The sequence below is a fragment of the Aquarana catesbeiana genome, linkage group LG04 (assembly GCF_042186555.1).
Source record: "Aquarana catesbeiana isolate 2022-GZ linkage group LG04, ASM4218655v1, whole genome shotgun sequence".
In the NCBI taxonomy this organism is placed as follows: Eukaryota; Metazoa; Chordata; class Amphibia; order Anura; family Ranidae; genus Aquarana; species Aquarana catesbeiana.
In genome coordinates, this window is record NC_133327.1 from 46134296 (window position 1) to 46152094 (window position 17799).

At 47.7% G+C, this 17799-nt stretch overlaps 1 pseudogene; it reads left to right on the forward strand.

Annotated features, from left to right (window-relative positions):
• The first annotated feature begins 2506 nt into the window (after nt 1-2506).
• LOC141139228 (ADP-ribosylhydrolase ARH1-like) lies at nt 2507-17228 on the forward strand (annotated as a pseudogene).
• The last annotated feature ends 571 nt before the right edge of the window (nt 17229-17799 follow it).

Sequence of the window (17799 nt, forward strand, 5' to 3'; positions counted from 1 at the left end):
AGACTTCCGGAGGCAAAAACACCCCGGGGTCTTCTGCAGGCAAAAACACCCCGGGGTCTTCCGCAGGCAAAAACACCCCGGGGTCTTCCGCAGGCAAAAACACCCCGGGGTCTTCCGCAGGCAAAAACACCCCGGGGTCTTCCGCAGGCAAAAACACCCCGGGGTCTTCCGCAGGCAAAAACAGCCCGGGGTCTTCCGCAGGCAAAAACAGCCCGGGGTCTTCCGCAGGCAAAAACACCCCGGGGTCTTCCGCAGGCAAAAACATCATGAGGTCAGCAGGAGGCAAAAATACCCTGGCATCAGCAGTAGGAAAAACTGCTCTCGGGTCAGCAGAAGGCAAAAAGATTACAGGGTCAGCAGGAGGCAAAAAACACCCTGGGGTTGGCCGGAGGCAAAAACACATCACAGGGTCTGCCAGAGGCAAAAACACCCTGGGGTCAGCAGGAGGCAAAAACATCACAGGGTCTAATGGAGGCAAAAACACCCTAGGGTTAGCCAGGGGCAAAAACGCCCTGGGGTCAGCAGGAGGCAAAAACATCATGGGCTTTGATGGAGCCAAAAACTCCCCAGGGTGAGCAGAAAGCTAAATGCTCCAGCTGGAGGCAAGAGTGCCCCAGGGTCAGCAGGTAGCAAAAATGCCCCAGCATCAGTGTAAGGCAAAAGCAACCCAACATCAGTGGAAGTCAAAAATGCCCCAGGGTCAGCAGGGAGCAAAAACTCCCTGGGGTCAGCATGAGGCAAAAAAAAAAAAACGCCATGGCGTCAGTGGAAGGGGAATGGGTGCAGCACTGGACAGAGGTCTGGCTTTTTACAGATACTAGTAAAATGGTGGAGACATGGGTAGGGTTGCCACCTCATCCCTTTAAACCCGAACACAAATTAATTACACAGGTTCTGTGGCTGATTAAGGTGGTAATTAAACTCACTTGGTGCCTTATCTGCATTAAATCAGCCTCAGAACCTGTGTAATTCATATGTGTTTGGGTTTAAAGGCATTCGGTGTCAAGCCTAGACATGGGATGGGTCATCAGGCCCCTGGATTTTTTTCACATCCCGGGACAATCCCGCAGACAGTGGGATGAATGAGAAGCGGTGGCGGCTGGTGCTCAAAATTTTTGAGGGGGCGCCAACAAACTGAAAAATTCTGAAAAATACTTTAAAAAAAAAACATCAATTGCAGCCTCACTGTGCCCATCAAATGCAGCCACTGTGCCAGCAAATGCAGCCCCTGTGTCCATCATTTGCAGCCACTGTGACCACCAAATACAGTCACTGTGCCCATCATGTGCAACCATTGTGCCCACCAAATACAGTCACTGTGCCCATCATGTGCAGCCATTGTGCCCACCAAATACAGTCATTGTGCCCATCATATGCAGCCACTGTGCCCACCGACCCCCCCCACTCTCGGGGGGCTCGCGGCTCTGGTAGCACCCTCAACCCCCTTGTGCAGCAGCTCCAAGTGCACCAGAGCGGCAGCCACTTCCGCTCCAGCATGTGTCTCCTGGCCTGACGCTTAGGCCAATCAGGAAACAGGTCTGACGCCCTGCCTCCTGATTGGCGGGGAGGAAGGTTAGTGTGAAAAATAGCGAAAATTAATTTGCTTATTGTCACACAATTGGGTGGGATCAGGGCGCACTCTCTGCGCCCCGAGCCCACCCTAATTTGAAGCCTATTAGAGCCTCTGGCTCTAATCAGGTGCTTCAAAAAGTACCAACCCCTGCCGCCCCCCGCCATAGGAATCCATGCATCCGGCTTTCTAAAGGGGCGGGGCGCATGGATGGGAGGGGGAGCAGCGCCCGTGCAACCACGATTTACACGGGCCGCCACGGATGAGAAGTATGTACAGTGTAAAGTCACACCCTTCACACAACATTTGCAGAAAATCAGGGATCCTGGCTTTGCAGATATTACAATATGCATAGGTCTAAGTTGGCGAATTGCATCAAAACAATCAAATGTCGCATAATATGCGATGCGAACCACGGATTCCTGTTTGATGCAAACCATTGCTAGAAATATATCATATAAAGAGTTCATTCAGAATCTATAGGGCAGGGATATGCAGTTAGCGGACCTCCAGCTGTTGCAAAACTACAAGTCCCATCATGTCTCTGCCTCTGGGAGTCTCGCTATGCCTCATGGGACTTGTAGTTCTGCAACAGCTGGAGGTCCGCTAATTGCATATCCCTGCTATAGGGTTACCATGTGGTCACACCCCTGCAGCGTCCCATATGTTATATGTGAAGTATCTGGATCTGAGCACAGACCTATCTTCATTATTATTATTATTATATTCTTTTATTTATAAATACAAAGTATCTTTTCATTCCTCGGCCCCGGACTCTGCATTGAGTATAACAATGGCTCATGTTGGTGAATGGATTAGACTCAGCAGCTCTTGTGTGTTCTCTGATTGGTGAACTTTGATCCCTGGCGGTGGTTGTTTGCTGGCTGGGGGCCCAGATTGGCTCCTGATATAGAAACTCCCAGTGCTGACCTTATAGAGAGGAGACCCCGGAACCAAATCCCACAGGAGGGGGAGGGGAGAGGAGGACTATCATTTAGAGAGGAAATCATGGAGTAGAGGGAAGTTTACAGAGAAGAAAACGACAGAACTGTTCTTCATTCCTCCATCCAGAAAACCCGCCATGGACGCCAAGTAAGTGAGAACCATATGATATATATATATAGATAGCGCTGAGCTGGACGCACGGGTTAAAGTGTAACTAAAGGCAAAACTTTTTTTGTAGACGAGATCGGGTGCTTTCAGGGTAATGTGGCCGTAGGCAAAAATATAAAAAAAAAACAAAAAAAAGTTTTTTTTTAATACCATAAATATCTCTCTGCAAGAAAAGCGGCTTGCTAAAAGAATGGTATAAGTAGTTCTACTTGAATCACAATGTAGATTGCAGCACTAGGAAAAAAGATATGTGACTCCTTCTATGTGATATTGCAGCCGGGGCTCACAGAGTCCTTGTGAAGAAAGAACCACCACCGGGAGCTCCAGGTGACAACTCACCAGTGGGGACCAGTTCAGGAATGTCTGTGAAAGCTGTCAAAGCCAACAGCCAATCCTAGGAGGAGGAGGCCTTCTTCGCTCCATAGCCGAACGTATGCAAGGCTGCCTATGATTGGCTGTCGGCTTTGACAGCTTTCCCTGGCGGCATAGGTCAGGCGGGTGCGGACTTGTATCCAAACATGCTTGAGGTTATCCCTACTCCCCAGTAGTGATGAGTGCAGACATGTATAGATCCTAGTCTGAACCTGCCTGAGCTTTACTGCTGGGAAGCTGTCACTGCAGACCAGGGCTGGGACAAGAGGTGGGCAGGAGGGGGCGGCCTCCCTGGGCACTTTGGGTGAGCAGGAGGGGCGGCCGCCCTGGGCATTGTGGGTGAGCAGGAGGGCCGGCCGCCCTGGGAACTGTGGGTGAGCAGAAGGGGCGGCCGTCCTGAGCACTGTGGGTGGGCAGGAGGGGCAGCCGCCCTGGGCAATGTGGGTGAGCAGAAGGGGTGGCCGTCCTGAGCACTGTGGGTGGGCAGGAGGGGCGGCCGCCCTGGGCAATGTGGGTGAGCAGAAGGGGTGGCCGTCCTGAGCACTGTGGGTGGGCAGGAGGGGCGGCTGCCCTGGGCAATGTGGGTGAGCAGAAGGGGTGGCCGTCCTGAGCACTGTGGGTGGGCAGGAGGGGCGGCCGCCCTGGGCAATGTGGGTGAGCAGAAGGGGTGGCCGTCCTGAGCACTGTGGGTGGGCAGGAGGGGTGGCCACCCTGGACATTGTGGGTGAGCAAGAGGGGCGGTCGTCCTGGGCACTGTGGGTGAGCAGGAGGGGTGGCCGCCCTGGGCACTGTGGGTGGGCAGCCGCCCTGGGCAATGTGGGTGGGCAGGAGGGGCGGCGGCCCTGGGCACTGTGGTATCATGTGAGATTTGAGGTGCCACAAGGAGATGGGGGGGGGATTTGTATTCAAAGGGGAAATTTGAGGGGCTGCAGGGGCTATGTTCTAGGAGGGAAACCGAGCACATATTAATTACACGGGTTCTGTGGCTGATTAAGGTGGTAATTAAACTTGGTGTCTTATCTGCATTAAAGGGGTTGTAAACCTTTGTGTTTGCATCCTATGCATTAAGGTGAAAGAACACCTGGCAGTGTGTTGTTGTTTTTGGAGGGGGGGGGCATTTAAGCTGGGGGGGAGATTTGGATTTGGGGGATGGGGTGGTGCAATCATTTGTGCTGAGAGGGGGGATTTCAGCAGGGGGGCGGATTTATACTGGGAGGAGGGAGATTTATGCTTAGAGTGCAAGCATGCAGATTAGTGCTCAGTGTTTTTTGTGGGGGGAATTTTGCTGACACATATTGGTCATAAATCTTGAGGGGGGGGGCACCGTTTGGCATGTTTGCCCCGGGCTCTAGATGACCTTGTCCCGGCACTGCTGCAGACCGCCAATTAACAGCGGCCAAGGAATTCCCGATCACTGTTGCCCGTTACTCTAGCAATTAGAGTTCTAGCTACAAATCATTGGTAATCATTGATTGATCTATCTGATATCAGCTCAGCGAATGAGTTTGAAGAACATTTCATTTCAGAAACCCTCATTCTGCATTCACTCACCTGGCTTAGCTACATAATCACTGCAATCTTTGCTTCTGTATACAGGGTGCTGTGATGTTATCAGGAAGCTATGTACAGCACTCTTTTCCGGTCCCTCCCACCAGCCATAATCTGCTAGACACGTGCAATTCGCTTAGTTCTCAATTCGTTTTTTAACGAATTTTGACAAATTTGTTAATTTCGAATTTTGGAATTCTGAAATTCGGAAATTCAAAGTTCAAAATTCAAAGTTCAAAATTCAAAGTTCAAGATTCAAGATTCAGAATTCAAAATTCAAAATTCAAGATTCAAGATTCAAAATTCAGAATTCGGAAATTCGAAAAAATTCGAAATTTGGAAATTCGAAAATACGCATTTTCCCAATTTCTGAATTCCAAATTTTCAAATTTTCCGAAAAAAAACAAAAAAATGAATAAAACAAAAACGAACAAATTTTTTGTCAGTGCACATGTCTATTATCTGCCTGCATTGTGTAGAGAAGCACAGAGACCTCGTCTCTGATATCACTCGTCAGTCAGTTGACATCACTGGATGAAATGAGGTATGCAAATTTTCGAATTTTTCGAATTTCCGAATTCGGAAATTCTGAATTTGAAAATTCGGAAATTCGGAAATTTGAAAATCCGAATTTTCGGTTTTCCGAATTTCTGAAAAAAGCAAAAAAAAACGAATGAAACAAAAAACGAAAACAACAATTTTTTTTGTCAGTGCACATGTCTATTATCTGCCTGCATTGCGTAGAGAAGCACAGAGACCTCGTCTCTGATATCATTCGTCAGTCAGATGACATCACTGGGTCTGAAATGAGGTATGCAATAAAAATGGAAAGGTTACTTTTCATTTTAATTTCTATTTAAATAAAAAAATTCATTAGCATGTTGATTGGTGGGGAGTGGGTCAGGGAAGGCGACATATGAGCAGATTAAACTTTAACCACTTCCCACCCAAGGTACATCACATGACCTCCTGGACTTTGACATGTTGAGTATCTATTTACTCGGCGTAACATCATCTTTCACATTAAACAAAAAAATTTGGCTAACTTTATCGTCTTTTTTTTCTGTTGTTTTTTTTTCATGAAAGTTTAAAAAAAACGTGTTTGAAAAATCGCTGCGCAAATACCGTGTTACGTAAAAAGTTGCAACGATCGCCATTTTATTCCCTAGAGTCTCTGCTAAAAAAAAAAACCTATATAATGTTTGGGGGTTCTGAGTAATTTTCTAGAAAAAAAAAATGATGATTTTTACATGTAGGAGCGAAGTGCCAGAATTGGCCCGGATGGGAAGTGGTTAATTCTTCCTCTATAAATGAGAACACCGGCCTATGTGCAGCTTTTATTGGCAGGTTTTCCTTGAAAGCCCAAATTTTATGGCCCAGCCCTCCCAAAGTTGTATAATTCTAAACCTGACGTGCTTTGTGTGTTCCAGCGCACCGTCCTGCGACTTGTACGTGTCGGCCATGCTGCTGAGTGCCGCAGGGGACGCTCTGGGCTACAGGAACCAGCTGTGGGAATACTGCAAATCCGGAGCCCAAATCCACAGGGAGCTGACAGAACTGGGGGGCTTCCGAAAATAACCGCGTCTCTACCGGACTGGCCGGTCAGCGATGACACCGTGCTCCACCTAGCAACCGCCGAGAGCCTGGCCACAGGTGGGGGAAGGATTGTATTATTCAGATACATGCTGAGCCGCTGAAAAGGGGGTTGCCCCTGTCCTCCTGCACAGGGCCCTGGCCAGCAGGGGGGCCCCAGGAGGAATCAGATGTGGGCAGGAGTGGGGGGGCATTGGTTCAGTAGGGAGCAAATTCAGGAACCAATCACCTGTATGTCTCTTCCTACAACTGCTGACATCCGGCTTCTTCTCCACTCCCTCCCGCCAGCTTTTAGCTGCTGAAAAGAAAGACGCACAGGATATTGATTCCTTTAATTGATCCCCCCTGCACTGATTATCCTCTCTGTGCACCATCCTCGCCCCCCTGTGCGCACCCCACCCTCCCCCCTGCACAGATCACCCTCTCTGTGCACCATCCTTGCCCCCCTGTGTGCACCCCACCCTCCCCCCTGCACCGATCATCCTCTCGGTGCACGATCCTCGCCCCCCTGTGTGCACCCCAACCCCTCCCCTGCACCGATCACCCTCTCTGTGCACCATCCTCACCCCCCTGTGTGCACCCCACCCTCCCCTACACCGATCACCCTCTCTGTGCACCATCCTCTTCCCCCCCTGTGTGCACCCCACCCTCCCCCCTGCACCGATCACCCTCTCTGTGCACCATCCTTTTCCCCCCTGTGTGCACCCCACCCTCCCCCCTGCACCGATCACCCTCTCTGTGCACCATCCTTTTCCCCCCTGTGTGCACCCCACCCTCCCCCTACACTGATCACCCTCTCTGTGCACCATTCTCTTCCCCCTGTGTGCACCCCACCCTCCCCCCTACACCGATCACCCACTCTGTGCACCATTCTCTTCCCCCTGTGTGCACCCCACCCTCCCCCCCTACACCGATTACCCTCTCTGTGCACCATTCTTTTGCCCCTGTGTGACCCCGCCTTCCCCCCTGCACCGATTACCCTCTCTGTGCACCATTCTCTTCCCCCTGTGTGCACCCCACCCTCTCCCCCTGCACCGATCACCCTCTCTGTGTACCATTCTCTTCCCCCTGTGTGCACCCCACCCTCCCCCTACACTGATCACCCTCTCTTTGCACCTTTCTCTTCCCCCTGAGTGCACCCCATCTTCCCCCCCTGCACCGATTACCCTCTCTGTGCACCATTCTCTTCCCCCTGTGTGCACCCCACCCTCCCCCTACACTGATCACCCTCTCTTTGCACCTTTCTCTTCCCCCTGTGTGCACCCCATCTTCCCCCCCCTGCACCGATTACCCTCTCTGTGCACCATTCTCTTCCCCCTGTGTGCACCCCACCCTCTCCACCTGCACTGATCACCCTCTCTGTGCACCATTCTCTTCCCCCTGTCTGCACCCCACCCTCTCCCCCTGCACCGATCACCCTCTCTCTGCACCATCCTCACCCCCCTGTGTGCACCCCACCCTCCCCCTTACACCGATCACCCTCTCTGTGCACCATTCTCTTCCCACTGTGTGCACCCTACCCTCCCACCTGCACTGATCACCCTCTCTGTACACCATCCTCGCCTCCCTGTGTGCAGCCCACCCTCCCCCCTGCACCGATCACCCTCTCTGTGCACCATTCTCTTCCCCCTGTGTGCACCCCACCCTCCCCCCTACACCGATCACCCTCTCTGTGCACCATTCTCTTCCCCCTGTGTGCACCCCACCCTCTCCCCCTGCACCGATCACCCTCTCTGTGCACCATTCTTTTCCCCCTGTGTGCACCCCACCCTCCCCCCTGCACCGATCACCCTCTCTGTGCACCATTCTCTTCCCCCTGTGTGCACCCCACCTTCCCCCCCTGCACCAATTACCCTCTCTGTGCACCATTCTCTTCCCCCTGTGTGCACCCCACCCTCTCTCTGCACCATCCTCACCCCCCTGTGTGCACCCCACCCTCCCCCCTGCACCGATCACCCTCTCTGTGCACCATTCTTTTCCCCCTGTGTGCACCCCACCCTCCCCCCTGCACCGATCACCCTCTCTGTGCATCATTCTCTTCCCCCTGTGTGCACCCCACCTTCCCCCCCTGCACCGATCACCCTCTCTGTGCACCATTCTCTTCCCACTGTGTGCACCCTACCCTCCCACCTGCACTGATCACCCTCTCTGTACACCATCCTCGCCTCCCTGTGTGCAGCCCACCCTCCCCCCTGCACCGATCACCCTCTCTGTGCACCATTCTCTTCCCCCTGTGTGCACCCCACCCTCCCCCCTGCACCGATCACCCTCTCTGTGCACCATTCTCTTCCCCCTGTGTGCTCCCCACCCTCCCCCCTGCACCGATCACCCTCTCTGTGCACCATCATTTTCCTCCCTGTGTGCACCCCACCGTCCCCCCTACACCGATCACCCTCTCTGTGCACCATCCTCGCCCCCCTGTGTGCACCCCGCATTACAGCAAGTGTGAAACAACACTAAAAATAGAAGGGAGAGATACAACAGGGTGTTTGGTTAGAGTAGTTGTAGAACAGAAGCAGTAGAAGATAGGATATCCTATGGTGGGATGAGTATTTGTTGATAAAATAACAAAGAGTGTGATGGTCCGTTTAACTTGGAAGGTGGGGAGTGGTGGTGTTATGGGGAAAGGAGTTCCAGAGTAGAAAGCAGCACAGGAGAAGTTCTCAAGGCTTTTTTTTTTTTAGCTTTAGATAGATTGGGAAAGGGTTAGGTTTTTTTATTGCTGTGTCCCTGCTGGGGAGGTTTGGTTGGTTTTTGGCTGGAGCTGGGCACTAGATGGCATGCTGTGAGTAGTAATTCCAGGCTGCAGGTTGAGCAGAACGAATCCACCACTAGAGACCGTATTCATGTATGAATGATGCTGCGATTCACAGTCTCCTTTTTTCAAAAATGCTTATTGCAGGGAAGCTGGATGAGGACTTGTATCATGAGCTCGCTAAGAGATACGTGTCTGCCATGTCCGATATGGAGGGGAGGAAGCCTGGACCCACCAGTATTCTGGGTAAGTTGTCACCTCCCGGCCGAGCCTCCGACTCCCAGAAAACCTCCATCTGGTCCTGTAGATTGAAGCCTTACGCAAAATGCAACATGTCCCGCACTGGCAAATCATGCATAAGGTGCCAAATATCCCTGATCTACGGCACAGGATCTCAGCGTTGTATTATATTGGAACCCAAATTTTTTATTTATTTATTTTTTTTAACCCCTAGCAAAGTACAACTTTCACCAGATCATATAATCATCAGGCTGGGTTCACCCCTTTTAGCTCGATGCATTTTCTATTGAAATCGATTGAAACTCTTTGACGTGCGTCAACGAGCGCCATGCTACACGATGTTGCGTCATAAGGCATGTAAGCGCATAACGCATGGTATAATGTGTGTTCACAATCAATACAATTGGCATTGCAGCACACATTGTGATACATCTATTCATTTCAGTAGGCAGGAATCCAATATTAGAATTTGAGGACTCTAAAGTAGTGATAAATATTTGATCAGAGCTAGTATGACTAGAAAAAGTTCAAATTTTCTTTATACTAGAGAAAAAGCCAGTTTCTTCAAAATACAAAACTTGTAAAAAAAATATACATGTTGGCTGACGTTCGGACAGTGCCACCATGGCCATACCAGATCTAGCCTCCATCATCTTAAATTATACAACTCACTAAAAAGGAAGTGATGAATACTACAAAGAAGAAAACCATCTGTATGAAACTTCTCACATGGGTGAAAAGGGATGTCTCTATTAACAAAAAACAAAAAAAAATAGCTACATAATAAAATTCTTAAAACCGAACCAGCCCCTTGAAAACGTCTTGTATGACTAAACGCATTAGGGTGGAGCCTGTGCTATTAGGTTTTGTTTGTTCACTCACAGACTATTTTTTTTTTTTAGCAAGCTTTTGTTTTGTATTGCTTAAAATGGACAGTGGCACAACAAATATGTGTGGTGTGTGTGTGTATGTGTATGTGTGTATATATATATATATATATATATATATATATATATATATATATATATATATATATATATATATATATATATGGAGTGAAGTTGGAAGATGCGGACAATTTTAATATATTATTATATATATATATATATATATATATATATATATATATATATATATATATATATATATATATATATATATATATATATATATATATAAAAATTATCTGCATCTTCCAACTTCACTCCATTGTCTTAAGGGGTTAGTGATGGAGCATAAATGAAGCCAGGGGCCGATTAAGCCCAACAGTGAGCTCTGCCGGTCATATTTTACAATTTCACTCCTGTCCTCCTGTAAGTTTTGGGATGTTCTGGGTCACTTTGTGTTCCAGTTCCTCCTCATTCTCAATATAAAATTTTAGAAAATCCAGCAGGGATGGTGGGAGCCCTTCATTATGGGCACAGCAGGTGTACAGGCCCAGGAACTCAGCACAAGGATGGTGGGAACTCCTCATAAAGGGTACACCAGGTGTACAGACCGAGGAACTCAGCACAGGGATGGTGAGAACACCTCATTATGGGCACAGCAGGTGTACAGACCCAGGAACTCGGCACAAGGATGGTGGGAACTCCTCATAAAGGGTGTACAGACCTGGGAACTCAGCACAGGGATGGTGGGAACCCCTAATAATTGGCATAGCTGGTGTATAGACCTAGGAACTCAGCACAGAGATGGTGGGAACACCTCATAATGGGCACAGCAGGTGTACAGACCCGGGAACTCAGCACAGGGATGGTGGGAACCCCTAATAATTGGCATAGCTGGTGTATAGACCTAGGAACTCAGCACAGGGATGGTGGGAACACCTCATAATGGGCACAGCGGGTGTACAGACCCGGGAACTCGGCACAGGGATGGTGGGAACCCCTCATAATTGGCGCAGCAGGTGTACAGACCTGGGAACTCAGCACAAGGATGGTGGGAACACCTCATTATGGGCACAGCAGGTATGCAGACTTGGGAGAACTCAACACAGGGACCTCACCAAGAGTCCCTCAGGATAGAAGAGACTTTCATGTGGTTTAACTCTCCAGTATCTTTGAAACAATAAAAAAAAACATTTTTGGGGGACTGATCCTTTTAACACTTGTATACTTTTTCAGGGACCTCTCAGTTGCGTCCCGGGGAACCTGGAGGATACCGCATTCCATTTAACCCTTCCGCGACCGGATGTGGAGCAGCGATGAGAGCCATGTGTATAGGACTCAGGTAGTATTAATACTGTGTTACGTGATGTTAATGGTAACAAACTCTTATAAATGGTCACAAATGACCATATCTTGATTTGTCTGTATATCTCAAAGCACCGGTGGCGGTCATAGGTAATATCCGCAAGTCAAGCAGCTTTGAAATGACGAAGGTCATTGGCCGAAGCACGTAAGCTGCTTTTATCTGTCATCACCTTAGCGTAGCGAATAAAGATTTGAACGCGTATGTTTCAAGTTGCCAGCTACTTACATTTATCAGCTTTTGGTACAAGTGATCGGAGAACACTTGGATCCTGAACACCGATACGTTCACACTCCTTATTAGTATTTATTGGGACACTGAATTGAGCACTATCTTCTCCTACTACAAGCAGCTTTGAAATACATACAGTGTTATACCAGCCAAAGGATTTGGAATTCTGTGCAGCCTGTTTTGTCATCCATTCACCCCTGCCACACAGCACAGCCAGTACGAAGTCAGGAACACACCCGCTGCCTGCTAATTGGACACTAAGGGAACAATATCACACTGATGAGGCCATCACTCTGCTCATCCTTCTGTCCCCCCTTGTGAGAATATGTGCATGCAAAAGAGCCTGATTGACTCCTAGTGCAGATTCATGCTCCTATTCTAGTTACATTTGAAATACAATTTTTATTATTGAACACATAGCTGCACTAGTTAATATTGAAAGCTCCACTTTAATTTTATTCTATAGCTGTGTAGCACCCCCTACCCCTGGGCAGTGCAGGATGACCCCCGAGCAGCATGGTAGGATAGCATTCTGGGAATCTCAGGGTGGATCTTTGGCTTGAAGTGGAGAAAAGAAATAGTTGGGCATCAGCTACTTCAGTCTTTTCTATCGTTTAGTTTAGTGGCCTCCAAACTATGGCCCAGGGGCCCTTGAGGCAATATATCATCCACTGACACCAATGATGGGGCACAATTCCTCCCACTGACACCAATGATGGGGCACAATTTCTCCCAATGACACCAACAATGGTGTCATTGGTGTCCTGTCCCTTCTGTATTGTACTGTAAAGTGCTGCCTAAACTGTTGGCACTATATAAATCATGAATAATAATAATAATAACAATGGGACGCAATTTCTCCCAATGACACCAACGATGGGACACAATTTCTCCCAATGACACCAACAATGGGACACAATTTCTCCCAATGACACCAACAATGGGACAAAATTTCTTCCAATAACACCAACAATGGGACACAATTTCTCCCAATGACACCAACAATGGGACACAATTTCTCCCAATGATACCAACCATGGCGTCCAATAACACCAATGATGGGGCACAATTCCTCCCAGTGACAACAAAGTTGGGGCATTAGTTTTTTCCCATAGATGTTAGGACCTTTTCTACTTCCAATGGCCACAGTCTGAAGGACAGTCTGAGGGACAGTAAACTAGCCCTTTGTTTTTTGAAAGTTTGGAGACCCCTGATTTAGTTGATCAATAAACTTGTGAAGGAAAGTTTGGACGCAGAATATCCAAATATAGCAAAAATATATCCCGGACCTTTTTAGCAACAGCTAAATTTATAGTGGCTCTAATTTCTTTAGTAGCAGCCTCCCATTAGTAATTGTCTCTTTTGAGCAGAAGCAAACAGTTTGGTTGCAGTGAGCCCATACAAGACAGCAGTCGCTGTATTAAATGTTGAGTGATGAGGTCCCCATGCCAAGTCTATCTGGCAGAAGCTTCTCCTAAACTTTCCTGGACACACTCCAGCAAAGCAGACTCTTCTGAAGATGGTCCCTCTGAGTAGCCACTTTCCCTCTTCTTCTAGAGATTCTCCCTCAGGGTAGCCACCTTCCCTCTTCTTCTAGAGCTGCTCCCTCGGGGTAGCCACCTTCCCTCTTCTCGAGATGCTCCCTCTGGGTAGCCACTTTCCCTCTTCTAGAAATGCTCCCTCAGGGTATCCACCTTTCCTCATCTTCTACAGAAGGTCCCTATGAATAGTCACCTTCTTTTTCTAGAAATGCTCCCTCTGGGTAGCCACCTCCTCTCTTCTTCATGGTCCCTATGAATAGCCACCTTCCGTATTCTTCTGGAGATGCTCCCTCTGGGATTCGACCTTACTGTTTCTTGTAGCAAATGCTCCCTATGGATGGACATCTCCCATCAAAGCAACTTGAGTTCCTTAGGCCTCAGCACAGACCAGCATTTATTCCTTGAGTCTTGGCAAAGGCCCTTGGCTGTGGCCAAGCCCCCCTCAGAAGAGACCCTCAAACTAGAATCCTCACTACACAAAAGGCCAGGAGGGAAGGACCCTCCTCCCCAGGCAGAAGCCCAACAGGCAAGACAAACCTTAACAGAAGGTTGCTCCAAATATCTATCCTCCTACGTTCAGCTCACATCACTTAAAAAAACTCCTAAGTGATTGGCTGAGATAAATAAATACTAAATTTAGTTAGGGGTGCTCCAGTGTAAGGTAGGGTCACTACAGCCACAACAGAAATGTTTAGATCTCTATTTCCAACCTACTAAAATATTGTTTGGAGCAAGGGGCTCCATTTTCGAGGTGGAGGAGGGTTGCATTGCAGTGCAACCCCTTGGTTTCCTTTACCTAAACAACCAATCAGCAGCATGTCCTGCACACAAATCCCACCCTTCGGCACACCTGGGCACTGGGTCCAAAGTAGGCTGGGAATCTCTGTAAGGTAGGTGTAAGGGGGGTGGTTTTGCAGATTAGGTTACACATGGTGGGATAATATTCTAGGATCTTGATTTAGCTTAGCTCTGCTTTCATACAGAGCAGCTATGATTCAGTTACTATAGACATGCAACACTTTCCACCAATTTTTATATGACCCTCAATGTACTTTGCAGAATTTTTCCAGGGCAATAAGTTTGTGTAGGAGTGATGTATGCAGTATAAAATGTTAAAAATGTTCTTTAGCAACATTGCACAGAAAGTTAACGCATTTTGGTGGCCCCAAAATCGCCCCCTTATCAGGGCTTAAAGGTTTAGGAAGTTGCATGAACAAGCTTGACCAACAAAGTCTTTACTGTATTTAGATGCATTCTAATTCTGTTCAGGGCTGTTAACGCTGGAGGGTTCCTGGTTTGGATCAGGACATTATCTGCATAGGGTGTGCACTTTCTCCCTGTGCTTGCATAGATTTCCTCCGGGTACTTTGATTTCCTCCCACACTCCTAAAGGCATGCTGGTAGGGTAAATGGCTCCTGTCCAAGTCGGCCCCAGTATTATGCCCCGTACACACGATTGGACTTTCGGACAACAAAACAGTGGAATTTTTTTTGATGGTTGTTGGCTCCAACTTGTCTGGCATACACACGGTCACACAAATGTCGGCCAACAATTACGAACGTGGGAACATGGTGACGTACAAGACGTACGACGAGCCGAGAAAAAGGAAGTTCAATAGCCAGTGCAGCTCCTTCTGCTTGATTCCGAGCATGCCTGAACTTTTGTGCGTCTGACTTGTGTAAGTTTTGTTGGCGGAAAATTTGAGAACCTGCTAGCCAACATTTGTTGGTGGAAAGTCCGACAACAAATGTTCGATGGAGCATACACACGGTCAGACTTTCAGCCAACAAGCTCACATCCAACATTTGTTGTCGGAAAATCCGATCGCGTGTACAGGGCATTAGAATATAGGCATGTGAGATAGGAACCTTAAGAGGGTAGAGAATGATGTAGATGTAATAAATAGTTTTCCTAAATCCATGAAAGTTTTCAAAACCTTTAATTTTTGTGACTGCCGGGACAGGTTGGCTGTCCTTGTGAAGTTGCTAAAGAACTATTAAAGCATTTTTGGACTCTCCCTTTGGCTTGGTGCTCATGTTGTATTTTTACACTGGAGGGGGATCCTTGTATTATGTGAGCAGTCAAACTGGAGCGATGATTGAATTTGTGTATCTCCATCACTCCTAACAAATAAGTACTGGAAGTCCCAGCACCACTTGAAAATGTTTCTCTGATGTTACACCAATGCTATATATATATATATATATATATATATATATATATATATATATATATACCGGTATACATTTTTATTTGGAGTATATTCTTTTCCCAGATTTCCCCGACCATCAGAGCTGCCTCTCCTGGTTGCTATCAGTGTGGAGAGCGGACAAATGACTCACAACCACCCCACAGGTTGGTCATGTTTCAAGATCAAGATGGCTGCAGTTGGGTCTTCAGTTATCATGTACCATAAAATATAACAGTCTATCACTATACAAAATATAAATTGTATTTATACTTTCTGCACTTGTACAGATTTTGTATTTATAATACACTTTCGGTGATGTCACATGGTCAATTTTGGTGGATTTCCTACATTTTAGATGTGGCCTATAAGGGGGTAAATTTTAGGGCACTGCACTCAAACACCTCTAGAGAGAATATGGATATTTTGCAATGGCCACCCAGTTCATTCACCCCATCCACAGATAGATACTCTGGTATATTCATATATATTGATCCTTGTCTCTCTATTTTCTCTTGCAGGGTACCTTGGATCTCTGGCATCGGCCCTCTTTACAGCTCTGGCGGTACAGAGGGTCCCCCTGGAATTATGGGGGTTGCGTTTGTTAGAGGCTCTTCCCGTGGCTCTGGAGTATATCCGCTCCACAGGGAAGGATTTTGAGTGCCACGTGGAAGTGTGGGATTACTTCCGAGAAAGCTGGGAGAGGTAAGGGAGTGTACATGATGCTTGTGGTAGTCAGCTGGGAGAGGTAAGGGAATGCAGATAATGCTAGAAGTGAGGGAGTGTGCATGATGCTGGTGGTGTTCAGATGGGAGAGATAAGGGAGTGTGGATCATGTGCTGTCTGGGTCTTGGTGTATGGCGCCCATATCCTGACCTTCCTGCATTTGAAGCCCCTTGTGCATTCTACGCTTCCTTGCCCATGGCAATTTGTGAGTATGTTATTGGCACTCTTTTTTTATTCTATTAAAATGGTCATTGGGTAAAGCATTAGATCTGCACGCATTTTATTTATTTAATTGATGATGTCATTGTAGTGCGGTTATCACACTTGTGTTTCCTCATTAGGTACCTGTCAGAGAGAGGTCTATCTCAGGGTACTGGACCAGCTGTGTTTCCACCTCTGTATGGTCCTGAAGAGAGGGACAAGGAGTATGCTCGCTGGTGTTTGGATGACTGGGCGGGGAGGAGTGGCCATGATGCTCCAATGATCGCATACGATGCTCTGCTGGGGGCAGGGGACTCATGGGAGGAGCTATGTAGCTGCTCTATGTTCCATGGAGGTGAGCCAATTCAATCCTATTATCAAAAATACATAAGCAGCCTCTGCTTCCTACTTAGTAATGATAATTACTGGTACGTTTTTGAAGACTTTGGTTTTCGGTGTATGAGTTTGTGGTCACATGATCGCCGATCCCTCACGACCCTGAGCCCTTTTTAAAGGGATCCCGGGGCGGATGGGAAAGCATTCATAGTTATTTGTGGACACACTATTCGGTGTACTCTCGTGTTTTGACGTTGTCTTTTTCATTTCTTGCACTTTCAGGTGACAGTGACTCCACAGGTGTGATTGCCGGCTGTTGCTGGGGGGCTCTGTATGGACTGCCTGGGGTACCGAAGGGGAATTACAGTGAGTTGGAGTACAGAGAACGACTGGAAAACGCAGCTAGATCACTGCACAAGCTGGCCTGGCCTGGACACTGAGCGTGGAGGAGCCGCTCATCTCTCAAGATAGCCCATTGATGCCTATCCTGATAGAGGCCTGACCTCAGCCTTACGATGGCCTAGATCAATGTCAATCCAATTAAACACCCATTTATAGACTAATCTGTTATTAAATCATCAGCCCACCCAAATGGGACACTCCAGTGATGGCTGAAGTCTAGTAGGTTGGGTCACCCACAGGGTTCGTCTATCTTGTGGAGACTGCCCATTATAATTTAATCTTCTGTTTCTACTCATTGTGAAGTTTTGGGTGTTCTGAATCTTGTCCCATGTCTCCATAATATAAAATCCAACAGGAAGGACAAGACTACTCATAATGACCATGGATAATGCAAAGCAACACATATTCATCTTCTTTTCCCGGAATGTGAAAACTCTGAGTTGATCTAGTTGAAGCTTACACAGGCCTAAGTATGGTCTGTTCCCCCAAATGTGACAATATCGGGCCAATCACAAGCACTCTCCCATGAGTGGAAAGTGATTGAGTCCAATGCTTCCCAGATGTAGAAGTATTTTCTTACCTCTTATCAGGTGAAAAGAATGGTGAGGGACTGAATGATAGGTGAGTTTGTGCCACTAAGAGGGAGGCATTAAAGTGTTTCTCCAGACAAAAGCAAATATTCACTTTCTTTTATATCCCTTTGATGAACATTAATTACAGCAATGGCCACGT